General features: G+C 36.3%; 1 non-coding gene across 1 annotated transcript; it reads left to right on the top strand.

Annotated features, from left to right (window-relative positions):
- Positions 1-6,186: 6,186 nt before the first annotated feature.
- On the top strand, positions 6,187-6,293 carry LOC128285783 (small nucleolar RNA R71). Its single transcript, XR_008276332.1, has one exon. It is a non-coding gene; the product is annotated as a small nucleolar RNA R71 (small nucleolar RNA).
- The last annotated feature ends 4,843 nt before the right edge of the window (positions 6,294-11,136 follow it).

Genomic DNA, 11,136 nt, shown 5'->3' with positions numbered 1-11,136 from the left:
GTGCTCAAGGCTGTTAAATAGACACGGGCGTGTGGTCTACCCATGTAAGGATGTCCAGGTCGTGTTGATTTCACATGTTTGTCCATTTTCTTTATTTTCGGCCCGTTTCTCGCTCTTTTTACTCTCCTATGCTTACCTAGGGATCAAATCATTCAAATCAAATCTCGACAAAAATAGGGATCAAATTAATTTAGGGGATTTCAACAATAATGGGTTTTGGGTCAATATTGAAGGTAAATCAATTAATGGCTTATTAGGCTCAAGGGCATTCACTAAGGATTAATTATGGAGGTAGGCTTTTATGGAGTAAGTGGGTTAAACCTAGGTGCCTTTATCATCTGAAAATATCAAATCAGTAGTGTGGTCTTGAGATGCATAATCAAGCAAGTTCTAGAATAACAAATCAATTTTGACGCACTCATAGCAATAATAAAAGTGAGCATGAAAGAAATAATAGATGCTCTAAAGGCTCAAGATTTCACAAAAATTATGGCTTTTTGAAGTTAAACATGTGAATTTCAACTCAAGATAATACCTAAACTTGGAGAAACAACCTAAAAATTTTTAAAAATCAACTTATCATGCTTGATTCTCTAATTCCTTAAAGTTTAAACAATCATTGCATGAATACCTATGTTTATATCAATAAAAATCATAAATTAATAAAAGTTCACTCTAATAATGATATGAGAAGATCACATGAGAACAAGACAAGATTCAGGGACTTTTCGGATAATGATATAAATGACGCCCCCACACTTAAGATGTACATTTTCCTTAATGTACAAAGATGTATAATAGTAATATAAAGATAATATCAAAAGAGAGGGAGAGAAGTAAAACTGCCTTGAAATTTTGGACGATATCCTTGGATTAGCGAGGGCGAGAATTGAAGAAAATGTTGAAAGGAAGGCATGATTTTGAGGAATAAATGAGAAGACATCACTGCGAAGGAGAATTAAGAGAATAATTCGATGATAACCATAATGGTAGGTAGAATATAAGATGGAGGTCTTCAAAAGTAAATAAGAGACAATGGAATAAAAATAGAAACAAAGATAAAAATAAAAATAATAGTAAAACACGCACACCCGTGTTCCTTGGGGCGTGTTGGTGCACATAGCCGTGTCATTTTGACAGTTTCAACCATGGGTGGTGGGCACGGGTGTGTTGCACGCCGTGTGAATTTGTTCGCTTTTCCCACGCCAGTGTTTATGTGCCCACGCCTATGCTAATTTCTCAGTTTCAACCATGGCTTATAGACACAGGCGTCTTGTACGCCCGTGTTGATTTGGCAGGATTGCCCACGGCCATGTCGCACGGCCGTGGCAATGTATCGAATCCCGTGTTTTGGGAAAAATTTTGCTCTGCTTTCACACTATCGTATCGGACGGTCGTGTCTCTGCCTGTGATATGAACATGGCCTAAGGCACGCCCGTGGGTTAGGCTGTGTTTACCCTTATCAAATGTTAACATTTCTTGCAGTTAGACTATGAATAGTTAAAGAAAAATTAAACCTTATTTAGTGAGGTTAGTGCTTAGGTTGCCTCCCAAGAAGCACTTATTTAGAGTCTAAGCTCGACTCTACCTTGTGGGTATATTTAGGGGAGTTCGTGGAGCCGTAGCTCCTCTCTATCGCCTTTGAAATTCTCATCATTGTAAAATTTTAGGCGATGTCCATTTACCTTGAAAGTGCCTTGTGATGGGTGACTTACCTCTATTGTGCCTTATGGAAAGACATTTTGGACTACGAAAGGACCTAACCATCGTGATTTAAGCTTCCCCGGGACAATTTGAGCCTCGAGTTATACAAAAGGACAAGATCTCCCACTTCAAATTACTTGCATTGTTTTAAACGAGTGTTGTGGCGGCACTTCGTTACTTTCTTGTATAGGCATGAATTTTCATATGCATTGGTTCGCCACTCATCTAACTCATTCAACTACATCAACTTGTTTTCATTTGTAAGTTTGGGATCAAAGTTTAGAAATTTTATAGCCCAGAATACCTTGTGTTCTAACTCAAATGGTAGATGAAAACTTTTTCCATAAACAAGTTTGTGAGGTGATGCTCCTATGGGGGTCTTAAAAGAGGTTATATAAGCGCATAAAGCATCATCTACTTTCATCGCCCAATCCTTCTCGTTTAACTCTACTATCTTTTCTAGGATACATTTAAGCTCTTGGTTTGCTACTTCGACTTGGCCATTAGTTTGAGGGTGGTAAGGGGTGGCTGTTCTGTGGTGAACACCGTATTTCTTAAGGGTCTTGTCAAATTGGGCGTTACAAAAATGAGTACCCCTATCACTGATAATTGCTCTAGGTGTTCCAAATCAAGAGAAAAGTTTCTTAAGGAATCGTACTACTACTCTAGCATCATTAGTAGGTAAAGCCTGGGCTTCAACCCATTTGGAAATGTAATCAACAGCTACTGAGATGTACTTATTCCCAAATGAACTAGGGAATGGACCCATGAAGTCGATACCCCAAACGCCAAATATTTGCATATATGTCTGAGGCATTTCATCACGTTTGGAGATATTACCTGTCCGTTGGCATTTGTCAGAAGAAGTAACATACCTGTTGGCGTCTTTGAATAGAGTGGGCCAATAAAAACTTGATTCGAGGATTTTATGTGTGGTATTATATCCATTGTAATGTCCTCCTGTCAGTCTTGAGTGGAAATGATTCAAGATCTTCAACGCTTCTGTCCTTGTAACGTATCTCCTAATGACTTGACTTACACATATACGGAAAAGAAAATGGTCTTCCCAAAAGTATATTTTCACATCAGTAAAGAATCGCTTATTTTACTGATGTGTCAACCTTTTTGGTATAACGTTAGCGGCTAAAAAATTTGCAATGTCTGCAAACCAAGGTACCTCTGAATCAGATATAGCAAAAAATTGTTCTTCAAGGAATGAATAATTTATTTCAATGTCATCTAGCTCTTTGATACTTGAATTTTCAAGCTTGGAGAGATGGTCAGCCGCGAGATTTTCAGCTCTTTTCTTATCCTTGATCTCCAAGTCAAATTTCTGCAATAATAAAATCCATCGAATGAGTCGAGGTTTTGCATCAGTTTTGGTCAAAAGGTAGTGAAGAGCAGAATGGTCAGTATAAACGACAACAGTAGACAATATTAGATACGGCCTAAATTATCGAATGCAAAAACCACAGCTAGCAGCTCTTTCTCTATGGTGGTGTAGTTTTCTTTTGCGGCTGTCAAAGTTTTGCTACCATAATAGATAGGTTGAAAATGTTTATCTCTTTGCTGACCCAAAACTGTACCTACTGCAAAATCACTCGCATCGCATATTAGTTCAAAAGGTGAATTCCAATCAGGTGCAATTATAATTGGAGCTTTAGTTAGTTTATCCTTTAAAGTATTAAATGCTTCTAAACATTCTTGATCGAAATTAAAAGGCACATCTTTTTCTAATAATTTAGTCAAAGGCTTAGCTATTTTAGAAAAGTCTTTAATAAATCTTCTATAAAACCCAGCATGGTCTAAAAAGCTTCTAATAGCCTTAACCGAATTAGGGGGAGGTAGTTTTTCAATGGTTTCAATTTTAGATTTATCAACCTCAATCCCTCTACTAGAAATTTTATGTCCTAACACAATACCTTCTTGAACCATAAAGTGACATTTTTCCCAGTTAAGCACAAGGTTTGTTTCCTCACATCTTATTAACACTCGTTTTAAATTTTTAAGGCAAAGATGGAAAGAGTTACCGAAAACCGAGAAATCATCTGTAAATACCTCCATGACGTCTTCTACGAGTTCGTCAAAAATGGCCATCATGCAGCGCTGAAAAGTAGCAGGAGCATTACATAATCCAAAAGGCATTCTACAATAAGCAAACGTACCATGTGGACATGTAAATTTCGTCTTTTCTTGATCTTCAGGAGCTATTGGGATTCGGAAATAGCCAGAGAGTCCGTCTAAAAAGCAGTAGTACATGTGCCCTGACAGTCTTTCAAACATTTGGTCAATGAATGGAAGGAGGAAGTGATCTTTTCTCGTGGAATCATTTAACTTCCTATAATCAATGCAAACTCTCCAACCTGTGACTGCCCTTGTTGGGATTAATTCATTCTTCTCATTGGCTACAACAGTCATACCTCCTTTCTTAGGAACAACCTGCACTGGACTTACCGAAGAACTGTCAGAAATAGGATAAATAATTCCAGCATCTAAGAGTTTAATTACCTCATCTTTAACAACTTCCTTCATGTTGGGGTTTAGTCATCTTTGGGCTTGCACACATGGCTTATATTCATCTTCCATTAAAATTTTGTGGGTGCAAAAAGAAGGGATGATCTCTTAAGACTTGGAGTAATTCCTCTTTCTCTTTGGGTTACAAGTTAGATGCAATAATTACCGGTAATGTAGAGTTATTTCCAAGGAATGCATATTCCAAGTGATTCGACAATTATTTAAGTTCTAGTTCGGGAGGTTCTTCAATAGAGGGTTTTTGCTTAAGTTCATCGTTTACCTTAATACCCTCATATTCTGCTGGTCTTGGAAAGGTTTCATTGGGATTCAGTTCAGTTCCTATCTCAAAATTATCATCCCCCTCCTCTCCTTAGACAAGACATAGCTCCAACGTGTCCTTATGTATGATTTCCTGAAAAGAATCTTGAGTAGCATGATCAATAGAGTCAATAAAATAACATGAGTCATCCCGTTCCCTAGAAAATCTCATAGCAACATAAATTTTAAAGATAATCTCTTCGTCACCTACTCTAAGTACCAATTTACCATCACCCACATCAATAACAGCCCTAGCAGTGGCTAAAAATGAACGACCTAAGATTAAAGGCACTTCAACATCCTCATCCATGTCAAGCACAACGAAATCAACAGGAAATATAAATTTATCTACTTTTACAAGTACATCCTCTATAATTCCTCTAAGATATTTAACAGATCTATCTGCTAATTGAATACTCATCCTAGTGGGTTTAGGTTCCCTAAGACCACATTGTTTAAACATTTTATATGGCATCAAATTAATTCCTTATCAACATTCAAACTACCAATTAAGCAGGGAATAGTAAAACTTTCTGGGTCTTTCAATTTGGTTGACAATTTATTTTAGAGTATAGCCGAGCACTCTTCATTAAGCTCTACAGTAGATAAGTCTTCAAACTTCCTTTTGTTTGTTAGAAGCTCCTTTAAAAATTTTGCATATATGGGCATCTGCGATATAGCTTCAACAAAAGGTACGTTAATATGCAGTTGTTTAAAAAGTTCAAGAAATTTACCGAATTGTACATTCATGCGGTCTTTCTTCAACTTTTCGGATATAGGATTGGTGGTTTATATTCCTTTAACATTGGATTGTCATTGTTTTCAGGTTTTTCCTCCTCTCCTTTGTCTCTTTCAGCTTCTTGTGGTGGCTTCTTTTCGGATTCATCCAACACCTTCCCACTCCTTAGTGTAACTGCTTTCACATGCTCTTTTGGATTGGGTTCGGTGTTACTAGGTAAACTTCCTGGTGGTCTTTCTGAAATCATCTTAGCCAACTGCCCAATATGTTTCTCAAGTCCTTGGATCGACGCTTGCTGATTTTTAAGTGTAGTTTTAGTGTTCTGAAAACAGTTTTCCGCTACTGAAATAAATTTTGACATCATTTCCTCAAGGTTCGATTTTTTCTCTCGCTAGTAAAGTTGTTGTTAGAAACCTGAAGGATGTTGTGGTCTCTGATTTCCTTGGCCTCCCCATGAGAAATTGGGGTGGTTCCTCCAACTTGAATTGTAAGTGTTATTATAAGGATTATTTTGAGGTTGAAGATTATTACCCATAATATTTAGTTTCTCGTGTTCCATGTTGTAGCCATAAGGTAGGTATTCTAAATTGCTCGTTCCACCTCTATTCGTATTGCATTGCATTACTGGGTGAACCTATAAAGAGCTAAGTAAACCATCAATTTTTTTATTCAAAAGTTCTACCTGATTAGAGAGCATGGTGACCGTATCGGCATTAAAAATGCCGAATGCTTTCGTTGGCTTTTTCCTCAAGACTTGCGACTGATAATTATTCAGTGACATCTCCTTTATAAATTCATAAGCTTCCTCAGGTGTCTTATTATTGATAGTCCTACCAGCAGCTGCGTCAATCATCTGTCTAGTCGAAGGATTCAGGCCATTGTTAAATGTTTGAACCTGCAACCATAAGGGTAGCCCATGGTGAGGGCACCTTCTCAAGAGGTCCTTGTATCTCTCCCATGCATCATAGAGTGTTTCTAGATCCATCTGTACAAAAGAAGAGATATCATTCCTCAATTTAGCTATTTTAGCCAGCGAAAAATATTTAAGTAAAAATTTTTCAGTCATTTGTTCCCATGTAGTGATTGAGCCTTGTGGTAACGAGTTCAACCACTGTTTTTCTTTGTTCCTCAACGAAAAGGGAAACAACCGAATGTGAATGGCATCATCAAAAATGCCATTGATTTTAAAAGTGACGCAAAACTCTAGGAAATTTTCCAAATGAGCTTTTGGGTCCTTGTCCTTGAAACCGTCAAACTGAACAAACTGTTGTATCATTTGAATTGTGTTAGGTTTCAGTTCAAAATTATTTGTAGCAACAGCAGGCCTAACTATACTTGACTCAGTTCCTGTTAAACTAGGTTTAGCAAAATCATACGTAGTGCGTGGAGCAAGATTCTGATTTACTGGATCAGTAGCAATCGTAGAAGGTAGCGTATTTTCCTAATTTTCAGCCATCTCCTCGGTTGTGGTGTGAATGTCATCCTCTTGCTCTTATTCTGTGTATCTTAGGCTTTGCCTTATTTCTCTTTGATTTCTGCGAGCTGTGCGATCAATCTCACTATCAAAAGTAATGGTCTCGACAGGTTTCTTCTAGTCATGCACTATAAAAACCTGCTAGAAGCGAATAAACAAAAAATTAGAAAAGAAAATAAAAATTTAAATTGCAATAAAAATACAACGGCTAAAGTAATAAAAATCGAGTGTTCCTAATGTCTTAGTTCCCCGGCAACGGTGCCAAAAACTTGATCGTGTTTATGAATCGTGATAAGTTTTATAATTTATGAATATTCGTCCTTGAAAACTAACTATTATCAGGATAAAGGAAAGCGCACCTTATCGAACAGTAGTATAGCTTATGGCAAGACCGGGATGTCAGACCCAAAGGAACTAAAAGTACTAGTATTAACTTTCTTTTTATTATCCAGCCTAAAAATAAAAGGGGTTTGTTTTATCTAAACTAATTACTAAACTAAGAATGCACAGAAAATAAATTAAGGAAATAACTTTTGGGAAAACTAAATGATTTGGACAATACCTAAGGGAAAAATCCACCTAGACTTCACTTGTTATTGACTCTGAATCAGACCATTTATTCACTTGACTTAATCCGTAGAAATCCCTAATTTATATTATTATCTCTCTCGAGACTAACAACGTCCAACCCTAGGTTGATTAATTGAAATCTCTTTCTAATTAACTCCCTAGTGCTGCATAAACTCGATCTATGGATTCTCTTATTAGGTTTCACCCTAATCCGACAAAATATTATCACCCTATCTCTAGTCGTGCAATCAACTCTACTTAATTATGTTAGATCTACTCTTAGACAGAGACTTTTGCTCCTCTAAATAAGCACATCAATACTTGAATCAATATCTAGAATATTAAAGAAATAATTAAGAGCTCATAATTAAGAACAAGTCAAAAATTTATCATACAATTTAGATAATAATAACAAGATCGATCTTAGGTTTCATCCCCCTTAGGTATTTAGGGGTTTTAGTTCATATTTATGAAAGAAAACATCTCAAAAGAATAATGATAACAAAACATAAAGAAAACCTAAGAACTCTTGAAGGGAATTGAAAGGAGATCTTTAGTCTTGAAGGTGAATTTGGCTTCTGAGATGGATCAATCGCTTCCCTCGAGTAATTCCTTGTCTCTTACTCCATGTGTTCTTTTTAATCCTCATCTAGTGTGATTAAATAGGCTTTAGAATGCCTAAAAGCCCTTAAGAGTGCCCTTTTCCAAATAAGATTAGATTTGGGCTCGACAGGGACACGCCCGTGTGACACGGTCGTATTTGATTTCTTCAATCCGTGTTCAAGGCTGTTAAATAGACACAGGTGTGTGGTCTACCCGTGTAAGTCGTGCTCGATTCTACTAAAAGGACACGGACGTGTGGTCTACCCATGTAAGGAAATCCCGTGTTGATTTCACATGTTGGTCCATTTTCTCTGTTTTCGGCCCGTTTCTCTCTCTTTTTACTCTCCTATGCTCACCTAAGTATAAAAAATGAGATTAAAGGGTTTGGAGCATCGAATTTACCAATTCTAAGGATAATTCATCCAAAATTATGCTAAGCATAGGATAAAAATATGTATAAATTACGATTTATCAATTTATATTACTAAATCCTTAATGAGTCTATTTTCAAGAGGAACATATGGGAACATTAATCGAAACCCGTACTATGAGAGAATCGATTTTTAGTAAAGAGGGGTCCAAGTTGTCAAACAGCAGAATAGGGGGTGACTTTAAAGAATAAACTGTACTTATCGGCTAATCCAAAAATTTTGAAAATTTTATGATAAGAAGATATGTGATTCTAGTTTCAGGAAAAATAGCGGATCTTGATTTGGAGTCCCGTAGATCCATATATAAATAATTTAGTGACTATGACTCGAGAAAACAACATGACTAGAATATAAGCAAAAGTATAATTATGGTTATATTACCATGGAATCATGTTGACAATTTGCTTATTATTTTCATATGGATTGTAACACCCCTAGCCCAAGTCCGATCGCCGGTTTAAGCTATGAGGTATTACTGAGCTAAACATTTAAAATTCCATTCACAAAATAATTCAACAAAGACATAAATCGAGTCGAGTACAAACTGATCTTGAGTTATATATACATATATACCATTTCCATATGGCCAAAAATATTTACAATTACAAAACATATATTTGGCACTTTAAAATTTATGGTGATTTTCCAAAATCACTTTACTGCTGCTGTCCCAAACAGATTATTACCAATTCACTCTTTCACACATTCCTTGCATACATATTATTTAAACATGTATATCACCAATCAATTTCATCATATATATCTATAATTTCACTTAAGCATAATATCAATACAACACATTGTGCTCAAATCATTGTTCAAGTTCAAATTCGGCTAACGCACATATAAACACTAGCAACTAAATATTAACATTTGCATTTCACCATAATAGCCAATTGCCATTAAGAAATTAAGCCACAATTATTCAATTTTACCAAGCTTCAACTTAATTTAACTTATAATAGTTCATAACACATTTAAAGCACATACATTACTAAATTTTATCTAAGTCCAGAATCGGCCATAGTACACCCAACATATTAGCCGATTTCCTACTTCGCATCTAATGCACATATATGCTTAATTTGTTTAGCTCAACCTCACCTATCTAACATTATTCATCAAAAGAACATGAAACAACAACCATTTCCTTCATTTCAATCAAGAACAAATGCTCACAACACAACCAAAAACCAAAATATATTTCATGGGTTAAGGTAGATTTAAGAAAGGAACTCATAAACATCAAAATAGAAGCAAACTACCATGAATTTACCTTGGATTTTTCTTCCCCAAGTGACCGAACATTCATGAGCTTCCCTTCCCCAATTTGTTTTCTTACATTCGGCTATGAAGAACAAAGATGGACAAGCTTTGCTCTTTTCACCATTTTGTTATTTTACTATTTTTTTAATATAATGCCATTACGTATTAAAATGCTTAAATAAAATATAAATTATCTATCAACCATCACTATGGCCAGCCACTAAACTAAAATTGGTCCATTTGACATGCAAGTCCCCCATGTCACAATTCATACATTATTTGGCACTTTAAAATTTATTTATGACATTTTCAAATTTTATCACATGGGTCCTATCTTATAAATTTCACATACAAATGACAAAATTAAAGCATGAAACTTTCACACATGCATGTACACACACAATAAGCATAGAATACAACGGTTAATTATTTTTCTGACTCGATTTTATGGTCCCGAAACCACTTCCCGACTAGGGTCAAAATAGGGCTGTCACAGCTCTCCCCCCCTTTAGGGATTTTCGTCCCCAGAAATCATACCAAAATAGATTTGGGTACCGTTCTTTCATAGAGTTCTCAGGTTCCCAAGTAGCTTCTTCGATCCCGTGCTTGAGCCATAACACCTTTACTAACGGAACCTTTTTGTTTCGCAACTCTTTCACCTCGCGAGCTAGGATACAAATCAGTTCTTCTTCATAACTCAAATGAGATTGAATTTCAACCTCTGATGGATTAATTATGTGCGATGGATCGGATCTATAATGTCGAAGCATCGAGACATGAAAAACGTTGTGAATCTTTTCAAGTTCAGGGGGTAAAATCAATCTGTATGCGACTGGTCCAATTCGTTCAGATATCTCATACGGCCCGATGAACCTCGGACTCAATTTGCCTTTACGGGCAAATCTGAGCACCTTTTTCCAAGGTGAAACTTTAAGAAACACTTTGTCTCCGACTTGATATTCAATGTCTTTTCGTTTTAAATCTGCATACGACTTTTGACGATCTGAAGCTGCTTTTAGACTTTCACTGATTACTTTTACTTTCTGCTCAGCATCTTTAATCAAATCAACCCGAAGATTTTAATTTCACTAAGCTCGATCCAAAACAACGTTGTACGGCATTTACGACCATACAAAGCTTCGTAAGGTGCCATCTTAATGCTTGATTGAAAACTATTGTTGTAAGCAAATTCAATCAAAGGTAAATACCATTCCCATGAACTACTAAACTCAACGATGCAACATCTCAACATATCCTCGAGTATCTGAATTATCCGCTTGGATTGGCCATCAGTCTGGGGATGAAAAGCGGTGCTAAAATGCAACTTGGTACCCAATGCTTCTTGCAATTTCTTCCAGAATCGCGATGTGAATCTCGGATCTCTATCTGACACAATAGAAATAGGTACCTCGTGCAACCTTACAATCTAAGAAACATACAATTCAGCTAGCTTGTCAAGTGAATAATCCGTACGTATTGAAATAAAATGAGCCGACTTTGTCAGTCTATCAACAACA

The sequence above is a fragment of the Gossypium arboreum genome, chromosome 12 (genome assembly GCF_025698485.1).
Source record: "Gossypium arboreum isolate Shixiya-1 chromosome 12, ASM2569848v2, whole genome shotgun sequence".
Classification (NCBI taxonomy): Eukaryota; Viridiplantae; Streptophyta; class Magnoliopsida; order Malvales; family Malvaceae; genus Gossypium; species Gossypium arboreum.
This window is presented reverse-complemented; position numbering and strand designations above follow the sequence as displayed.